Source organism: Trachemys scripta, chromosome 8, assembly GCF_013100865.1.
Source record: "Trachemys scripta elegans isolate TJP31775 chromosome 8, CAS_Tse_1.0, whole genome shotgun sequence".
Lineage (NCBI taxonomy): Eukaryota > Metazoa > Chordata > Testudines > Emydidae > Trachemys > Trachemys scripta.
In genome coordinates this window covers 50878113-50897710 of record NC_048305.1, presented here as the reverse complement: position 1 = coordinate 50897710, position 19598 = coordinate 50878113, and positions in this window count along the sequence as shown.

The following is a 19598-nucleotide window of genomic DNA, read 5'->3' as shown; positions in this document are numbered from 1 at the left end:
AAATGTTTTGTCATTAAGGCACTGGCTTGGGGCACAGCAGATATTAGTTCATTTCTCAGCTCTGCTACAGGCCAACTGTCACCTAGAGAAATTCACTACTCTCTGTTCCCCATCTATAAAGTCCTTCCTCTCCCATCCTTCGTCTGTCTTGTCTATTTAGATCTCCAGGGCAGGGCAGGGACTGCCTCCTGCTGTGTGTCTATATAGTACCTAGCACAATGGGCATAATAATCTTTAAAAGATTGATGAGAACAACTCTTGGGGGTTTTGGTGCTATCTAGTCCAAACTCACATTCTGCCTCCAGCCTGAATCCTAGCCTAAAGCTAAGCCAGATCTGAATCACCTCCCCCGTGCCTCTCTAATTACTTCTATCCACATTATTTCAGTGCTATCTCTTCAGGGGCTTATTATACCTGTACATGTTACATCCACCTCTTGTCTCTGCCCTAGGCAGAGCGCTTCTACTAGACCTGCACCCACAGCACTGTAAGGATGGGTATAGTCATGCTGCAGTAGGCATGGCTGATTGATTATAACTGGCCAGAGATTACCTGGAACAATGCTATTAAATTCAGTACATTTCTCTCCTGGTTCTATTGAGTGCAATCATGAGGTGTGTAACTGACATCTTGTGGCAAGGCATTTGGGGGGCATTGCTAGGGGCATACCTCAAGGAGATTCAGCAGCAGGCTGGAGGAGAAGATGAGTTTCTACCAAGATTTATTTCCTACCCAATGATTGCCCAGGGAAGCTGTGTAAACCCCTTCTGTTTGTGGAACAAATACTGCAAGAGTTACTGCTGTGACCCCCTTGCCCTCCCCACTCCACTGGACAATTGCCTGTGCCCTTGCTACTCAAAAGCCTTGATATGCAACTGGCAGATTTATGTCTCACTGAAACTGATCTCTCATTATCTTCCAGCAGCCCTGAATAAAAAACTTTTGGCTAAAAAATAAACCCAATGCCATGTACATTGCATGCAAAGGTTGGGTTGAAATAGAAAGGAACAGACCTGGAGTGCTGTCTTCTGTTCCTATATGTGTCTTGCTCACCCTGAGCAACCCTTTATATTCTGGACACCCTGGTCGTACAGGGCAATTGACCCAGCTTAAAGTGGGTAGCAGATCTACTACAGTAGAGCAAAGAGTAATAACTTGTTAGCAGCATATGTCAGTCTGCATGCAGTCGGGCCATTGTGAGCTGTGGGTATGGCAGGTCTCAAGCTGAGGGCTGCTCTTGGCACAAAAGTTGGACCAGTTCAACTAAAATTGATGCAAACGCCCTGTGTGGATGCTCTGAATCTGATTTGACCATGGCTTATACCAGTTTAGCTAAAGTTGGCAAAGATGGATATTAGCCAGGAGTAAATCAAGTGTCCACCCTGGGTTTTGCAATGGTTTAAAGAAGTAAATTGTAAAACACATGTTTTGTTTAACTGGTGCAACTTTGGGGGTAGACCGGGCCTAAATAAGATTGGATGAGAGACCTCCAAAGGAGACCTATGGAGTGAAATCCTGGCCCTGTTGAAGCCAGTTGCAGCTTGCCATTCGCTTCAGTGGGGCCTGGATTTCCCCACAGTGTGGTGGCACACTGTCAGGGTTCCCTCCCCACTCTGAACTCTGGGGTACAGATGTGGGGACACACATGAAAGATTCCCTAAGCTTATATTCTGTGGACAGTATTGCTGCCACCACCAAGTGATTTAAACAAACATTCAGGGAGGAGCCACTTGGAGCCTTCTTCACCCCCTTTCCTGTGGGATCCTTGAGAATAATATACAACCAAATAGGTTAACAAGATGAGCACAGACCAGACCCGTGGGTTTTTAGTGTCCTAAAAACCCATCAGGTTCTTAAAAGAAGAACTTTATTATATAAAAAAAATAAAAGCAGCACCTCTGTAAAATCAGGATGGAAGTTAATTTTATAGGGTAATAAAAAGATTTAAAAACACAGAGGATTCCCCTCTAGGTTTGACTTCAAAGTTACAAAACAGGAATAAACCTCCCTCTTGGCATAGGGAAAATTCACAAGCTAAAAGAAAAGATAATCTAACGCATTTCCTTTCTATTACTTACAATTTATGTAATTTTAGATATCATTTCAGGATCTTTTTAGGAAGTGTTTTTTTCCTGCCCTGGTCTCTTTCTTTGTCTCAAGAGAGAACACAAACAAAACCTCCCCCACCCCCCCGATTTGAAAATATCTTCCTTCCCCATTGGTCCTTCTGGTCAGGTGCCAACTAGGTTAATTGAACTGATTAACCCCTTTACAGGTAAGTGATTCTGTTCCTCTGGCCAAGAGGGATTTTATATGACTGCATACATAAAGGTTGTTACCCTTCCCTTTATATTTATGACACACACTAATAATAGTGATTCATGGCACTCTTCCCTCTTGGTCTTGGTACCATGGGTGCAAGGCTGTCTTTGGGTGATGCCTTTTCTGCTCTCAACCCTGACCACTTATGGTCTTTACAGTCCTACTCTAATTTTTTACAACAGCAGGTGTCCTGGGCAAAACCCATCTGGGGAGCTACATTCGGCCTACGAAAGCTTTCCCCTAGCTTCAGGTGGATTCATTATTCTGCAGGATACTGTTTGGAGGCTACTACATTTTCTCCAACTATAGCTAGGGTTCAGTGATCCTTGTCCAGGTCTCTGGTTTTGTCTGCATAGCTTTCCTAGTGCCTTGGGATTTTAGCTGAAAGGTGCTATATAAATGTCAGCTGTTATTAGAAAATATATACTATGGATGTGATTCTCCTCTCACTTATACCAGTTTTACACTGGTGCAACTTCATTGCAGTGGAGTTAACTCATTTGATACTGATGTGAGCAGAGAATTAGAGAGAGAGAGAGAGAGTGTGTGTGTGTGTGTGTGTGTGTGTGTGTGTGTGTGTGTGTGCGCGCAGAGAATCAGGCTGTGTGTGTATGTGCATGTGTGCACGGAGGGTATATGGCTTTTATCTGTGCGTGGGCAGCTCTGCTGACACTACTTGTCAGCTGGGAATCCCAGTGCAGGGTTTTGCAATATCATTCACTTATTACCTTGGCTCTTCTTGTTTTCAGGAAGGGGAAAATATAGCTGAATCTTGCAATAATTGGTCAAAACATACCTCAGCATTACAGAGCCAAATGAAAGCTTTGTTGCACAAAAATGTGACTTATTCGTCAAGTTGTTTTCTTTATGAACAGATAGGATGAATGGTGCTCTATGAATGCAAGCTAAGGGAAACCAGAGCACTTTCATTTGGAGAGAAGGTGGTCTAGCAGGGTGGGTAGTGATGTGGGAGTTAGGGGACATGGGTTCTATTCCTGGTTCTATCCCCGACCTGGGGGGTGACCTTGGACAATTCTCTTCCCTTCTCTGGGCATATATTTCCCCTTCGACCCTGGCTCTGCCTTGTTTTTTAGACTGTAAGCTTTTTGGGGTCATGGCCATCTCTCACTATGTGTATGTACAGCACCTAGCACCATGGAGCCCTCAGAATGCCACCACCATACAAATAATAATTTTACAAACAAGAATCATAGCACTACTAGGTGCAGCTACTTCTGGAGGGACAGCAGTCAGCTCTAGACCCTACCAGCTGGGGCTGAGAGAGGACACCAGAGCAAACCACTTACTCCTATAAGCCATATGGTGGGATTTGTTAAGGGCATTACAAGTGCGGCATTAGCTTATTTTTTAAGGCCTCAGTTGAAAGAGGCCGTAAATAGTAGGGAACTAAATTTGATCTTTCAGAAGTACAAAGGACTGACTTAAGCCCACCAAGCTTTGAACTTCTGGCACTGGCAAGTCTAGATAGAACAAATGACATGCTTAGACTACTAAGCCATTCCTTAGTCACCTCAGCTGTCTATTCATCTGTGTTTAAACTGCCCAAGTACTCAATTGCAGCAGGAGTGCAGCAGCAGCCACAATTAATGTTGCATAATATTTTCCATTCTAACCCCCTGTTTTCAGACATTTAGAACTTTCTGAAACTTTCTCTGTTTGGGCTGAAATGTTCCAGGCTTGGTGTCTAAGATTGAACTTTTTTCTTTTTTAATTTGAGTGAAAACAGTTCTTTGTGCTCAAAAATAATGGAAAAAATACACCTGTGCATGCACATATTCTTGCAACCTATTTGAATAGGTCTGGTGCTGAAAGATCAGGGGGTAGGAAGTGGAAATGCAGCAAGGAACTAGCTCTCACTGAGAAGTGTCTTGGAACATTCCAGTGGAAATTCATTTTGATGTGGCAGGAGTGTTTTTAAAATCTCATTCAGTGCAATCAATGTTGCATGATGGCATTTAGCTCATAGCAGGCTCAGCTTGGCTTTATAGAATCAGAGGCTTAGAAGGGACTGCAAGACTCATCTAGTCTAACCCCCTGCCAAGATTGGGATTCAGGCAATCCTGGTGTCATCCTTAGTTCTCCCCATGTTGCAGGGCAGTAATCTGCACCAGCTCTTTACCTAGCACAGACTACTTGCTAGAAACGCAAGGCATGTGTGTGAATGGACTTTGGATATAATGATACCTATGTTCTTTAATGGTCCTGGTTTAAAGACAGATTCTTTTCAACCCTTAAGTGCCCCAGGACATCTAGTTCAAAGGTGCAATGCTGATGGAGCTATCATAGGAGACCATGGGTATTGGTGAGGTGGAAAGACCAATGGGTTCTCATAGCTTTGTTTCACCTCTTCTCATGCCCCACACTTGCATCTCAGCTGGGGCCACTTTAATTAATCAGTTTAGCAGCATATTATTAGAAACTGTTTTCAGTTCAATTAAGATCTTGCAATGTGTCCGTTGTGCCCATAAAAATGAACGGAGTCTCGTTTCTCCTTTATTAGGAGGTTTGTTGGAAGATTGAAATGTTAGCTTAGAGGCACTAATGCTGATGATAGCACTTAGAGTCCCCAGCTGAGAGCAGGGCCTTATTGTGCTAGACACTGTACGGCTACCTACTCAGACACTCTCTGCCCCAAATTGCTTACACGGGGCAGGTGACTTGTTCAAGGTCACATGGCAGGTCATAGCAAAACTAGGCTTCAAACCCATTTGAGTCGCAGTCCCGTGCCCTTCCCGCTGGGCCACGGGTGCTTCTTGAGAGATACTGTCTGAGTCAACAGAGCCAATGGAGCTACTCAGACTTATGCCCACCGAGCATCTAGCTCTTTGTTGTTTTGAAAACCAAGAGCTTTGATTGTGACAAATTCCACCTTCCTTGCACAATTGCACGCCACAAACACCAGGACAGTGGTCTCTAAATCCAGCGGGCTGTGGGGATAATCCACACAGCTGCAGTCTCAGATGGATACAGTTTTCCCCTCCCCAAGCCATCAGGGGATAGATGAGAGAGGCATGCTTCATTTTACGCCCCTCTAAAGCTGTTTCAACTCAGAGGACTGGCCAACAATGAATGCAGATTTCTCTAGGGGCCTAGACTGCTCAGGCTCTGAAGTTCAATTCAGGGTGGATGCACGGCTGGTGGTCTTCCAAACTTCTGACCAGTGCTGACCATTACACCCTCCACCTGCACTGTTTCCACCTCCCTTTGCGCAAGGCTCAACCCTCCGGACCATGACAGTGCAGAGTCAGAGGTGTTCCAGCTGGGGCACAGGAGAACTCACTTCCCCAGCAGGGCGGCATGTATTGTCTCGGCCACACCCTCACTCCTTGCTGGAGATGGGAATAAGGGACCAAGGCCCAGAGTCAAATCTGAGCCTTTACAACAGAGCAAAGAGCTGGGTTGGGCCACCAGTGGTCTGTCTGCCTGGAGAGGGGCCTGCCGAAGAAACAACAGCTTTGCTCATCTCTGGCATGGGTAGTGTTACACCAGGAATTAATGTGATCAGAGGAATCTTTATCACCCTGGTCTGTGCTATGGTACCCTGAGAATGGAAATAGCAAGGGAATGGCACCCAGGCAGAGGGGGACAGCAGGGAGAGATGGCTGAGCTGAACCATCCAGCACATGACCCAAGACCCTCCTCTTCTTGTCTGGCTGAGTCCCCAGCAGGGCTGTTCAACTGGGGCCAGAAAGCAGGTGAAAACTGGCTGCGATGGATAGACAATCACTCTGCGCTAGAGCGGGGTGGGGACAAAGCCTCTTGGTCCTGGCTTCACCACTCTCCCGTGCCAGTTACTCATGCAAGAGCTGCTGCTCAGGGAGCCTCCCTTTTCTTGAAGGAGTGAGAGCTGAGACAAGGCTACCTGGTTCTTTGCAGCTGTCAGTGTCGGAAGGGAGGCGGCTTAAGTATCATGATCCCCGTAGTACAGATGGGGAAACAGAGGCACAGAGAGGGGAAGGTCACAGCAGAGGTGGGAAGAGAATCCTGGTCTCTGACCTTCTTGTGAAGAGTTATATGTTCTCCTCCTTCAGCCCGCAAGAGCTTCCAGAAATGAGTATACCAGGAGCGTCACAGCAATTCCTGCTAGCTCTAATAGGGCTGTGTACAACATTGCCCTCCTTCTGTGCCCCTTTCCCCTTGCAAATGGCAATAGTTTGATGAAGATGATGGCAAGGTGGGGCTGGAAGGGAGCTCAAGAGGGGATCCAGTCCATCCCCCGGTGCTAAGAAAACATTTAAACAACAAAAAACCATCTTGGCTTTAGAGAGGGATCTTCTACCAAGGGGAGGAAGGAGGTGGTAGAGGAGACTAACACCACATACATCACAGTGCTTGTCATCTTGGCAGCATGAGGGCTTTCAAACTGGGAAGCCCCCTGCATTTATATGGAGATATAGCTATGCCGTTGGGTTGGGAGGCTGGGGGAGCAGCTGAAGAGGAAGTGCTGTTCCTTTAAGACAGAGGAAGGCCATGGCGGGGGAAGATAGCCCCTCCAAAAGGGAAGTTCCCTGTGTGTGTTTGATCCAAACTGAAAGGCTGTGCTAGTGGGTTTGCGGAGGGAAGATGCTAACGAAGCGTGAACTGGCTGCTTTAAGCAGAGGCTCCCGGGCAGCCTGTCACCATCTCACTTTCCTGCCTGTGTTTCATTTATTTATATTTTTAATTAATGGAAATTTCAGCTCCTGTTAGATCAGGAGGAAGCAGTAATAAGCAGCCTGTGTGGTACAGGAGCCCTGGACTTCTCACCGCTCTGGGCCAGATTTTTAAAGCACTTTTGGAAATCCCGTTAGGCGCCTGTCTGCATTTCAGACACCGCGTTCCTCGGGGTGTGTCCTTCACTGGGAGCCAACCCAGAGGATATGAAAACTGGGAACAAATGAATTCTGCTGGGTGCAAAGGAATGTGTGTGTGTTGCAGCAAAGGCTCTCCTGCCTCCGCCTAGGAAAACATACCGGCTTCGTCCCTCATCGCTCCTTTCCCCAGCCAGTCGCTCAGGGTGAAGGAACTGTGTTTGAACCAATGCCAGCGTTGATGGAGCCAAATAGGGACAGAACCATGTTTAAAACCATCATCTAATCTTGGGCACTGAGATAGAATGGAGCCCTGTCTCCTGCATCATTGCCTCTGCCATTTTCCACTCCACCCATGAACATGCGCATGCTAGTTCATTTGTCTCCATTCACTAGGGATGTCAGCGCCTGCCCCCATATCCCACTAACTGCTGTTAGGAGGGTCTCTCCCCCCAGAGTCTGAATGGGTCATCTCAGGTGGGTTCCTAATCTGACAGTTGTCAGCTGAGAGGTTTCAGAGATTGCAGAGTTTAAGGCCTCATTAGATCATCTAGTCTGATCTCCTGTATACCCCAGGCCATTAAATTTCACCCAGTTACCCTTGTACTGAGCCCAGTGACTTCAGTTAACCCAGAACATTTAAATCTTGAGCAGACTAAACTGCCTTGTGTGCCACAGGCAGAGCACTGGAGAGACTGAGGTACCACCAAGGCCCCTCCAAGGGCAAGGGATTGATTAGGTGACACATGCTCAGATGATGCTAGCAGACCATCCCCGCCCTATGCTGCAGATGAAGACAAATAAAACCCCAACGTCCCTCCCATTCTAACCTGGGGGGGAACTCCTTCACAGCCCCAAATCAGTTTGACCCCAGGGGTGGTGAGTTGTATGGGCCTGTGGTGCCCGTGCTCCAGCAAATTAAGGGCCCCCGGCTCCACCAATATTTGGGGCTGGGTTTCTCCCCTGGCCCCGCCTGCTGCCCCTGTGTGCCTCCCCTGAGCATCCCTGCTTGCTCTGGGCAGCGGGCGGCTGCCCCCTGCAGTTTGGCACTGCGCTCCCTAACTGGCCACTGCTGGCTACAAGGGAGCGGTGCCGGGGGCAGGCTGAGGCGGCTGTTGTGCCTGAGGAGGGGAGGAGGCGCATGGCAGCCTCTCCCCCTGGCAGGTGACTCTGAGTCAACTCCGAGTGGGGCTTTGGGGGGGCTTATCCTGGCTGGACCTCCTGAGCAGCAGCCTGAGAGGGCTTGGGTGAGTGTCGTGCCGGGGAGGGGTTCTCCTCCCCCAGAGCTCGCTGCTGCTGGCAGAAAGAGGGCTGGGGGGAGTCTTCCTCTCTGGTCTCCCACCCCAGTCCCGGGGCAGCCTGTCTGCACCCCAAATGCCTCATCCCCGGTGCAGCCCCACACCCCCTCCTGCACCCCAACTCTCTGTCCTAGCCCAGAGCCCCCACCCAGCATCCAAACCCCAGTCCAGAGTCTGCACCCCAACTTCATACCCCAGCCCAGAGCCTGCACCCAGCACCCCAACTCCATCCCAGAGCCTTAAGCAGGTAGGTATGTGTGGGGAGGTGGGACTTGGACCAGTTCTGGGCACCACCAAAAATTATACAGACCTGCCACCCCTGTTTGACCCTGAGCACGTGAGCAAGGCACACCAGCCAGGCTCCAACTGTGGTTAATCCCTGATACTTCAGAGGAAAGGGAAGAAAACCCTAGTTCTGCATGGTATCAGTTTCATCCTTAACACACTGATGATCATATTTCCAAACCTCTACATCCAGCAGCCTCCAAGGTATTTAGGCTGCTAATGACCATTGATTCCAATTGAGGATCTGGACCTATGTGCCTGGTTGCAAATTGTGAAGTGTAGCAATCTCATTGCATGTTCGCTGTAGGGAAGATCTAGAGCCTTTGTATGCACTGGTATAGCTGAGTGGGCTGCCACTAAGGGAACGGCAAAGCTAGTGCAGCTCAGATTTTATGTACGTTGGCCGGAGTGTGTGGGGACCCAGGGCTGAAGAAACAGGAATGCTACAGAGCAGCATTCAATTGCATGGGCAGAGTTATGGGAAATGGGGGCTGGACTGAAATCCAGGTCAGGATTAAGATGCATTGATGGGGCCATATGAGGGTATGGTACCGGAAGAGCAGGGTCACCGCAGATCAAGACAGATGTGGGTTAACAGAGGTGTGGGTGAGCTCAGGGCAGGAGGTACAAGAGATCAGAGCCTTCTGGAGGTCCAGTACTGGAATAACAGGCCTCCTCTGGTCAGGACTGAGGTACATAAACAATTGTGGCCCTACCAAATGTAGAGAGTTGGGTAACACAGCATAGACAAGCTCGGAGTCATTCACATTAAAAAGAACCATTTCAAATGCTCACAGTGTTGGCTTCTGAATGACTGGAGCTATAGCTCTCAGGAAAGGAATGTAGGAGGAATTCCAGGCTGCTCAATGAGGACAGCTGCAGAGTGCTCAGCTGTGGTGAAGAAAAGGAACTAAAACATGAGACAGTAGCAAGGAAGTACTAGAGAATCACACAAGAAAATATTATGACATTCTGTACTAGCTGGGCCGTTGTTCTGATGTGTCAATGCCAACAGATGATGGCGGGCGGCAGCTCAGGAATAAGTGGCATTAGCAAAACAGGGTGGTGACTCAAACCTCAAATAGCAAGGGGCACAGGTCAGGAAAGAGCTGCATTGGCAAAGGAGCTGAGAAGTGGTTCAAAGCCTAGACTAGCAAGGCGGGGGGGTGCTGGGATTTGCAGCTCAACACTGAAGTGTGTTAGCAGAGTGTAATGGGGAGGCAGGGCCTGGGAGTCATGGTTTTACCCTGTATTGAAAAAGAATTATTTTTATCTTTGCATGATGGTAGCACCTACACCTAGAGGCTCCCGTATGGAGCATGGTACTAAGTGAATACAAACAAATGTGGTAAAAGACCATCTCTGCCCCCCCAATCTTGAAATCTAAATAGGCTGACAGAGCAGGAGAGAAGGAGTTTTATTATCACCTGTGATTAACTGAAATGCCACTGGGTAAAAAGAAAATGAATAAAACCCTAAAGTCCTCAAAGAAGCAGCTGTAGGTGGTACTGCCCCCCTCTGCCTCCCCCAAATTAGAACTAGGGTGTGGTCTACTGGCACTAATTACGAATCCTGGCAGAAACTGCTGGGAGAGGGCAGGGCCTATATCAATCAGCCCAGCTTCCTTCTGTTCTCCCCCAGACCTCCACATTTCTGTGGTGTTCAGGTCATCCTGGCCCACTAAGCAATAATATAGTGACATCTTCCGTTTCACAGATGGGGCACTGATGCACCAGGAATTTGCACAGAGTTTATCGCAGAGCTGAGAATTTGCTCTAGATTTCCTGAGAGCTGGTCCAGCACTTTAACCAAAGCTCACCCTTTTTCTAACAATAGTGTTTTAAAACAAGAAAACAAAAACTCAACAACAACAAAACATTCATTATGTTGGGGAAACACCACAAACAGGATTCCTAACACAAACCATGAGCAAAAGACCTGCCCCCAAGTAAGTTTGGTAGTGTCCTTTTTCCCTTCAGGGTCTTAAGTCCAACAACCCAAAAGATCACCCCAAAAATCCCAAAAGTCCAACACCCCCCCCAAAAGTCTCTCTCCCTGGTCAGTGCAGCCCCAGAGTTCAAATGTTTATCTGCAGAGTCTTACCCCCTCAGCCTGGGTGGAAATGGGGGGGGAAGGGGCACGCAGAGTGTTAAGGGGCACCTTACGTGAAGGCCAACTGCCCTGCCTCTCCATGGGGTTCTGGTGCAGCCTTCACCACGAGCCACTCCACTCCACCAGCCGTCCCATGAGCCGCTCTAGCCATCCTGCAAACTGCTCTGCTCTGCCCTGCTCACTGTCCCACAAAATGCTCCACTCCGCTCCCCCTGGGCTGCTCCAACCGTCCCACAAACTGCTCAGCTCTGCCAGCTGCTTAGCAATATATCTTCAGGCTCCCCCACTAGTTAACACAGCACTCAGTAATCTCAGCTCTTTAGTGATTTCAGCTTGTAGTAGGGGAGCCCCACTGCTGGTGCACCATTGGCCCAAAGTAAATTCAGCATAGCAGCCTGTAACTAGACTCTTAAGGGAATCAAAATTAGCTCTCCTATTCAACAGTGGTAGCAGTAGTACAATTAGTGTTTCAGACCCTCAAAAGAAGCCTATACAAATACCTGTTCCCACTCTCTCTTAATTCACTGGGTTTGGGAACCCATGTCCCTTGTCTAGCGAGTGCTACTTAGTTGATAGTGAGTCCCTCTGTCATAAAAAGTTCCACTGGCCTTGATTCACATAATCAAGGTAACAACACTTTATTCTTCCTGCCCCAATAACAGAGAAACTGGGGATCCCACAGCAGCCAAAGTGACCATTTTGGGCTGCTGTAGGCTCATGCTAGGCGAAGTGGGTGTGCCTATGCAAACAAGATCAGCCCCTGAAGTTCTTTTCCACAATTTGTCACAATTCACCACCAGATGTCAGGGTAGAGCTCATCCTGACTCTGCTTACATCCCTCCATTGCAGGCCTGGTGCTGGAGAAGTTCTGTGCCCCTGACGATTATTGGGGGGGGGAGGGGGCTGTGTCCCTACTTGCCCCCCTTTGCGCACACCCCGTCAATGGGAATTTTGCCGCAGTAAAGCTGGAGTACAAACTAGGGACCTACGGATTTTTCTCAGAAATAAAAACTAATAAACATCCTGGGTGAAATTTTGCCCCATTGCTGTCAGTGAGAGTCATGGATTTCACCTCTTCCTTTTATAGAATGCCCCCTGAGGGTCCCAAGGTGACTTACTTAGGGATGTACAAACTGATTCACAGATAACCCAAGGATCGCTTTGCCCACCACTCTGGGGTGAAACACAGCACCCGGGGGCCCCTGGTACTTTAGGCTTGAAAGAGAAGCCCCCAGCTGGCTGAAATTGCAGATGTTGTAAATTGCAGTGACGTGAGTTAATTCTTCCCTAAAACTTCTTTGCAGAGCTGGTGCTGCATTTACAGAGATCAGAACCACACTTTCCAGTTTGTTTATGGGCTTGGAGAGGGAGGGGGTTTGGTCTGTAAACACTGGGTGACTTGAATTATCTTGAAACAGGAGAAGGGAGACCAACTGTATGACCTCTCCAGCATGCAAAGGGAGCCAGCTAGCGTTACACCGCTATCACTTATTTATTTGGATTTACACAGTACATTAATAAAAAGAGCCAATCCAGGGCTTTAGGTGACTTTGCTGTATATATTAAAAACGCAATCATACTAGTACCAACAAAAACAAATCCAGCAGCCTTCCCAAAACTAACAAGGGGGAAGAAATAGAAATACGGCATTATAAATTAGAGAGAGAGTGAGCCCTGTCAAAAAGTCTCGATCCCAGGCTGTGTGTGGGTGGAGGTAGGAGTTTGGTCCAGGCCCATCTCTTGTGCGTAGTATGGACTTGCTGTCTGTTGCAGAATTGCTTTAAGGTACTGGCGAAATTTTGACTTTCCTTCCGCAGAAAGGCATACAAGTCTAGCTCCTCGGCTGGTGTAGACTGACTGAGCACCACTGAAGTCACTTTCATGCCGATATTGACATTGGTCTGCTGTTTTCAGTAGAGTTACACTTCTGTAAAACCACATTAATAGAGTGGAGAATCGACCCCCTACAGTGTGAATCTGATCTGGGATTGGTGTTGATTTCATTGGCTACAATAGGATTATTGTGCATTGTTACCAGTGTAAGTGAGTTTAGAATCATGCCCATGGCCTTGTTTTTTCTCCACTACAGAGCACCGCTCCTCGCAAATGTCTGCGTTCGCTGGCACAGTTTAATCCCTTCATTGTGGTGATGCAAGAAGCAGTGGGCAGAATTGGGGCAGTACATGGTGAGAGCAGAAAATGGTTAGAGGTCGGGATTCTGAAACAAATGACAGCATAGTCAGTTTTCTCTCCAGACTTATCACTCTTGGCTTTTAAAGCACCAATTGTCATAGCAGCTGGGCGCTGATTTTGGTGGGAATTTTATTTCAACTTCCAGGAACAATCCACCAGCATGCTGCCCCTTGGGCGCACCAGGCTCCGTCGCGCTAATCTGTGGGCCCCCTATCCCCTCAGCTCCAAGTAGCACAGAACACAAGTACCCTGTGTATACAGATGCAATGGGGAAAATCCCCTAGGATGTGTAGCTTTTCCTCCAGTCAGAAGCTTTAATAACTTTTAACCTGGAAATAAAAGTTGTGATACAGCCCAGAATAATCTGAAGTGCTTGTTTCCATCCCATTGGCCTGCTCTCTCTCTGCCGGAAAGCCATGAGTCATCACTCTTAGCTTTACCAGTCTCGTATTTTTTTTTTCTAACCAGACTGAAGAAGTGAGAAAGCAAATAGGAATAAATACCTCCAGCCATAAAAATGAAATAAATCAATATCCCTCCTCTGAAGCCGGAGATGCTTAATAGGCAAAGATCACTGCCAGATTGTAAAAAGGGTGTTTAGTGAGTAGCTAGGGCAAGTTTAACCCTCAGAAATAAATAGCAGAGCAGCTTTTCTCACTGCAGAATTAAATAACTTTAACTCTGGGTGGCTGTGATGAATAGGGGAACATCTGGCTGCAACACTCAGTAGCCTGGGCCCAACATAGTAAAGGAGCCTAAAGATCTGGGATGAAGACCATGCCTGATGCTCTGCTCCTGTGGCACAAGGGTAAAGCTTGTGTGACTGTTCTCAGGCCACTCAAGATTGTGAGTCACCAAGTTACCCCCGGCCTCCAGCGTGAAGGAATCTTTCTTGTGGTAGCTGGGTGTCAGCCCACTAACACCACCAGCCTTTCATGAACACAAGCACTCTACTCTGGGATATGCCAGCCCTAACATCAGTTTGTGGGTTAACAATAGGTGTGCCCCAAGTCCCTTTGAATCGTTCCACTCTGACATCCAGCCCCTGACACTAGTTGCTCAGAGAAATCTCAGATCCTCTGCCCCCAAAGATGCAGTGTACCCCAGTTTACCACTTCTATCTTAAACCACCACTCCTGTAAACCACACAGCACTCATGAGCACTTAGGGTAAAATAAAAGTAGGTTTATTTAAGAAAGAATAAAGATTTAACTGAAAGTGGGGGAAACAAGTGGCTACGACACAAAACAAAATCATAAAATGCAAACCTTGCTCTAAACTTATCAATAGTTATTAGCTTTCCTATCTAGCCAAGTCAGCTTCCTCTCCCCCCCCACCCCCCCAGTTCAGTCTGTGCAGAGCTGGCTGGTTTCACAAGAACCAGGATCCAAGTGTTCACGAAATTCCCCTGCTTTTAAGGGGTTTCCTCAGTGAATGGGGTATAGGATGCCTTTCCCTACAGTGTTCTATTGAAACAGCTTTTAGTCTTTATTCAGAGCCAGGGTGGTGACCTGCCTGCTGTAAGGGTCCTGTTAACCTCCAAGGGGTTTCCATCGTTTGCAGTTGTCTTCAATGGTTTTCCATTGACTGTGCCGGGATATGGCAAGGGTAGGTAACAGAACCTTGCGTTGCCTCGCCAACTGGCTAGGGAGGGGTGACAACTCCCTCTTGCATGAATGGGTCACCGCTGAGACACAATATCCCAGTGACTAATTTCTACTCCAAGTCCATAAAGCCTACATTTGATATAAATACATTGTTCCTTAAATATTACCTGTACATATATCTCTCAATGATTGTGAGTCGTGACAAGTTATGAGCTTTCTGTAAATACTTTACATGTTATGCTTTATGAGTAAATATCCTATAAGACATGCATTTGGTGTAGTGAGTTTGTCAGGTCTGAGGTGAGAGTTGTTAGCAAAGAACAGGGGACCTTTTGCCAAGGAGCCTCTGTGTTGCAGCTTCTCTCTGCAGGCGATAGAGCTTTCTCGGGGGCTGGTCTGAGACCATGGAAGGTCTCCCTGGGAGCTAAGAACCATCACAAAGCCCATCCCCTTCCGCTTCAAGTGCCAGGTGCATTTCCTCAACCTGCCTTCTCTGCTATAACCACAGAGCAGCACATACATTAGAAACCCCAACCAATCAAACTATGCTGCACACACTACTTTCCCCTGGAAGAGAGGGTAGGAGAGAGCAAGTGACCCATGTATGACAGATGTTAGTCAAGTTGCTTAATGCACTATTGGAAGGTGCTCAGATATGTGATCAGGGCAGCATAAGAACCTTTAGAGTACAGAATTCTGAACAGGGCATTTCTTCCTTTCACTTCCATTAACAAGCCATTCCAAGTGGACACAAGAATCAAATTTGGGTTCTTTCCCCTTAAAGGCTATTGCCAGAGTCCACGCTGGGTAGGCATGGGAATTAATCCAGGTTCTTCTTTACCCACAGCCAGCACCATGAATCCATTCTAGGTTTGCACAGCATGCCACCTCAAGCTCTTCTCCGTCTGGGGGATCCTCCTAGAATCCATTCCGGGTGGGCACAGGGGATCCAGTTCAGCCTTATGTATGCTCTGGGAAGTAGCATAATCCCTTATGAAACTTTGCAGGAGGTCACATGATACAATGATTTTACAAATTTGCCATTTACTGCTTCTAATATTTGCAATATTACAGCATTCCTTATGCCTTTAGTGGGGAATTATCAAAAAATCACTAAGAATTTTTAAAAGGTTTATGGTCCTAATCTAGAAAAACACTTCAGGACATGCTGAAGTCTATCCTTAGTCAGGAAAACACCTAAGTATGTGGTTAAGTGCTTTCTGAACCCAGGGTGTTCTCCTGAATTGGAACCTAAATGCTTTGCTGAATAGGAATGGGATCACCACCATGTTCCAAGTTAATCATATGCACAAATGCTTTGCTGACTCAGGGCCTGCATTAGTCAATAGTGCTCAGTGTATTTCATTATGCGTAGGAAACTAACATCACTGCCCACTCTAGAAGTATTTCATCTTATGGAACACTGCACATCGCAGAATGTTTCTGACATGTTTTAAAAGAACAGCATCCCCAGGTCAAGTAAGAGAGGAAATATTTTCTATGCATTAATTTGATTTTTTTTGGATCAAACATGTGATGGATTGTTCACCCCACACAAGATTAGAAGGGGTTAAAGTGTGTGTGTGTGGGGGGGGGGGCAATTAACTGCCCAGTCTGCACCTGAAAGAGTCAGGGGAGTTGATTAAAGGAGGCTTAGCTGGGCAGGAATAGGCAAGGCCTATAAAGCTCAGGAACTGAGACTAGAGAAGGCACCTGGGAAAGGCTGCAGGCAGCAGTCACTCCCTGGGAAAATGAGGGAGTTTGGTTTGGAGCTGGTACTCCTGGAGAAGGGGGGAAACCAGGAAAAGTAGGAAGCAGTTTAGGGAAGGAACAGTGAGGGTTGAGAAAGATCCCAGAACTGCTAAGCTGAGGGTCCTTGGACTGGAGCCCAGAGAAGAGGGCTGGCCTGGGTTCCTCTACTGGCCATTGGGGAAGTGGCACCATCAGGATAGTACAGGAGAATGCTGCCTGGGACTGTTTGCCTAGAAGAACTTTGAGTAGCCCTGGAAGGGGGAAACAAGGTGACTTGGACTGACAGCTGAGTCATGAAGAGGGTGCTGCAATTCCTGGAGTGAGGCGGGTCCACAGGGTGAGAGGATGATGGGAGATGCACCATCTGAATAGGGTGCACCAACTGGCAGAGCTAAGCCCCAGGAGAGCCAGCAGGAGTTGCCTCTGTGGTGAGTGGACCCTGTCACACGTATCTCAAATTTTGATTATATAATGGTACTCCAGATGCTGTGTACAAATCTGGACTGTGTCCATGCCATGGGAAGACACTATACTGTGAAATGTGGCACTGTCATGGTTCTAGTATATTTCACACTCTTTCATGTGGTCTGTTTAGAGCAGCTGAAATCTCATCCTAAGGAAGACATGCCAAATAGAGGCTATTCAGATCTAAGCTAACTATGAAAAAGTATATTCAGAGCAGGCCTGCTTCTGCCAGCCCTGCTCCTGTTCAGTAATGCCCTTCTCTGAGCAGTCTCATCGGTTTCAATGGGGGTGATCACAGAGTGAGGTGCAGCTCAATATAAAAGTGGCAGAATCTAGCCCAATATTTGCATGAGATGACCCCAGCCAGGCAGTGTCTGGAGGACTTGCTTGTGGGCACAAAGAAAGTGTCCCTACCTCATGTGGGCACAATTCCTGCCTTGGCTCTGATTAGCCCAGCCCAGGCATGCTGGCCTGGGACTTGAAGTCCTGGGTTCTGTTCCTGGTTCTGCTAGAAGTTTGCTGGGTGACCATACGTGAATTGCTTTGCCTAACTGTGCCTCAGTTTCCCCATGTGTAAAATGGGGATAATGATACTGACATCCTTGTAAAGAGCTGTGAGATCTCTGGCTAAAAGAACTAGCCTCTTCTAGGCAAACAGTCCCAGGCAGCATTCTCCTGTACTATCCTGATGGTGCCACTTCCCCAATGGCCAGTAGAGGAATCCAGAGAGGCTAATCCACCAATCCTCTTGGTGGGGCGCATGTTAGCTGGATCTGTGCTGTGCCTTGCTCTGCCTCCCACCACCAGCAGTGGGGTGCCGCACTGGGTGCCCCCAAAGAACTGGCCCCACAGAGTACAGGTAGAACTTCAATAGTCCCACTTTGGGGCAGTCCCACTGTTTGTTCCGGGAGGAGGGCTGGGACTGGTCCTCAGGTTAAATATGTTACGCCTTTGGCGTACAGAATGCTGCTAATACTTTACTCTTCAGTGGACTCTGAATCAGGCCTCCTAAGTCAATGGCTTTGTATTGTTGCCAATGGGTAAGGTACTGGCCTGTGACACCCCACCCCTGCTAGCTCCTCTCTGCCCTCATCACTCGCCCTTACAACCAGTAAAATGTGGGAGGGCATGGCCCCCTGTTTTCCCCCACCCCCGATTCCGGTGCCCCAGTACCATGCTATTGTCTTGTTGGCACTGTTTTCTGAAGCGGGGGAGGAGGGACAGGTGATTCTTGGAGGTCCTGGTTTCCCTGTGATATTCTGAGAGCTCATGCCCTTGGGATAGCCATTTGGTGAGAATTCTTACAAGCTGCTTGACAGCCTGGTTCAAGGCTCATGGGAATCCATGACTGACTGGGGGTTTGTATTAGGCCATTAATCTCTGAACTCAGAAACAGCTCAGGGGAAGGCCCCTGGCATGGTGGATCAGGCAGCTGGTATCTCTTGGTGAACTGGGCTCTGAATTACCTGCAGGCTGGAGTTCTGTGGGGGAAGGATTTTGTGTGATTGTGGATTGAGTGAAGCGTTCTTTGTTCGCTAATTGAAACAGTCAAGACTTCAAATGAGGCACTTCTGTATTACTGAAGTTAGGAGCCTTTTGGGTTTTTTTCCTCCTTTGCACTGAGGCTTCAAGATACCAGGACATAAGTCTCTGTGTCTGCAAAAACCTGCTTAAGAAAGGGAGCGGTGGGAATGGCACAGAGCCAATCTCATCCCCTCTGATTCCTGCATTGCTGTATTTCAGCAAATATTTTGCAAAAGGGTTGAATTTCCAACAGGTGAATGGCTCACAGAGCCTTGCAAATGTAAAAAGAAAATGAAGATTGTTTTTAGCTGACATTTAAACCTCTTTTACTAGCCTGTCATGCTGGTTCCCATCGGTTAGGCGAGACATACTTTCCTTGAAGAAAAGGATATTTATAGCAGTGTAGGGTGATAACAGGGAAATCTCCAGGCTGCCATACCTGTCAGCATAAGGTTACTTATGAATTTAAGGTTAGCAACGAATACTAAGTTGTGCGGGACTTGTAACTACAGTGGTCCCTGCTGTTCAGTCCCGCATACAGCTCAGCCAATGCATCCCAGTCCTGATGGTACCCACTGATGTTGCAGATGAGGGCAAGTGCATTCAAGTCTGCTGTGGATTTGCAGTCTGGCTAAACAACTTGGTATTGGTTGCTAACATTAGATTCATTGTGACCTAAAAGCAAACTTAAACAGACATGTCTTGGTGCACGGCCTCTGTCATTGTTGCTCCAGCCAGCCTCCAACTCTGCCTTGAAATGTCTGTGGCCACAGTCCTGTAACAGAGTCAGTGCAGGCAGATCCTTGTGTCTGTGCAGATCCCCACTGCCTTAATGTAGGAGGCAGGGTGGCCTACTCAATAGCATGCTGGCCTGGGACTTGAAGGCCTGGGTTCTGTTCCTGGTTCTGCTAGAAGTTTGCTGGGTGACCATACGTGAATTGCTTTGCCTAACTGTGCCTCAGTTTCCCCATGTGTAAAATGGGGATAATGATACTGACATCCTTGTAAAGAGCTGTGAGATCTCTGGCTAAAAGAGCTAGGAATTGTTATTGAAGGACTGTAGGGTCGGGGCCTGTATCTTGACCCTTTATCCTTTGTTTTTAGGTACAGACATGACAAGTCCCTCCCTCTTTCTATTGGCAGTGTTGGTCAGTGCCAGAAATGGCTCCATCACTTAAGCTGGGGCCCTGATCCTGCAATCTCAGACACATGGTTGTTGCCATCAAGGG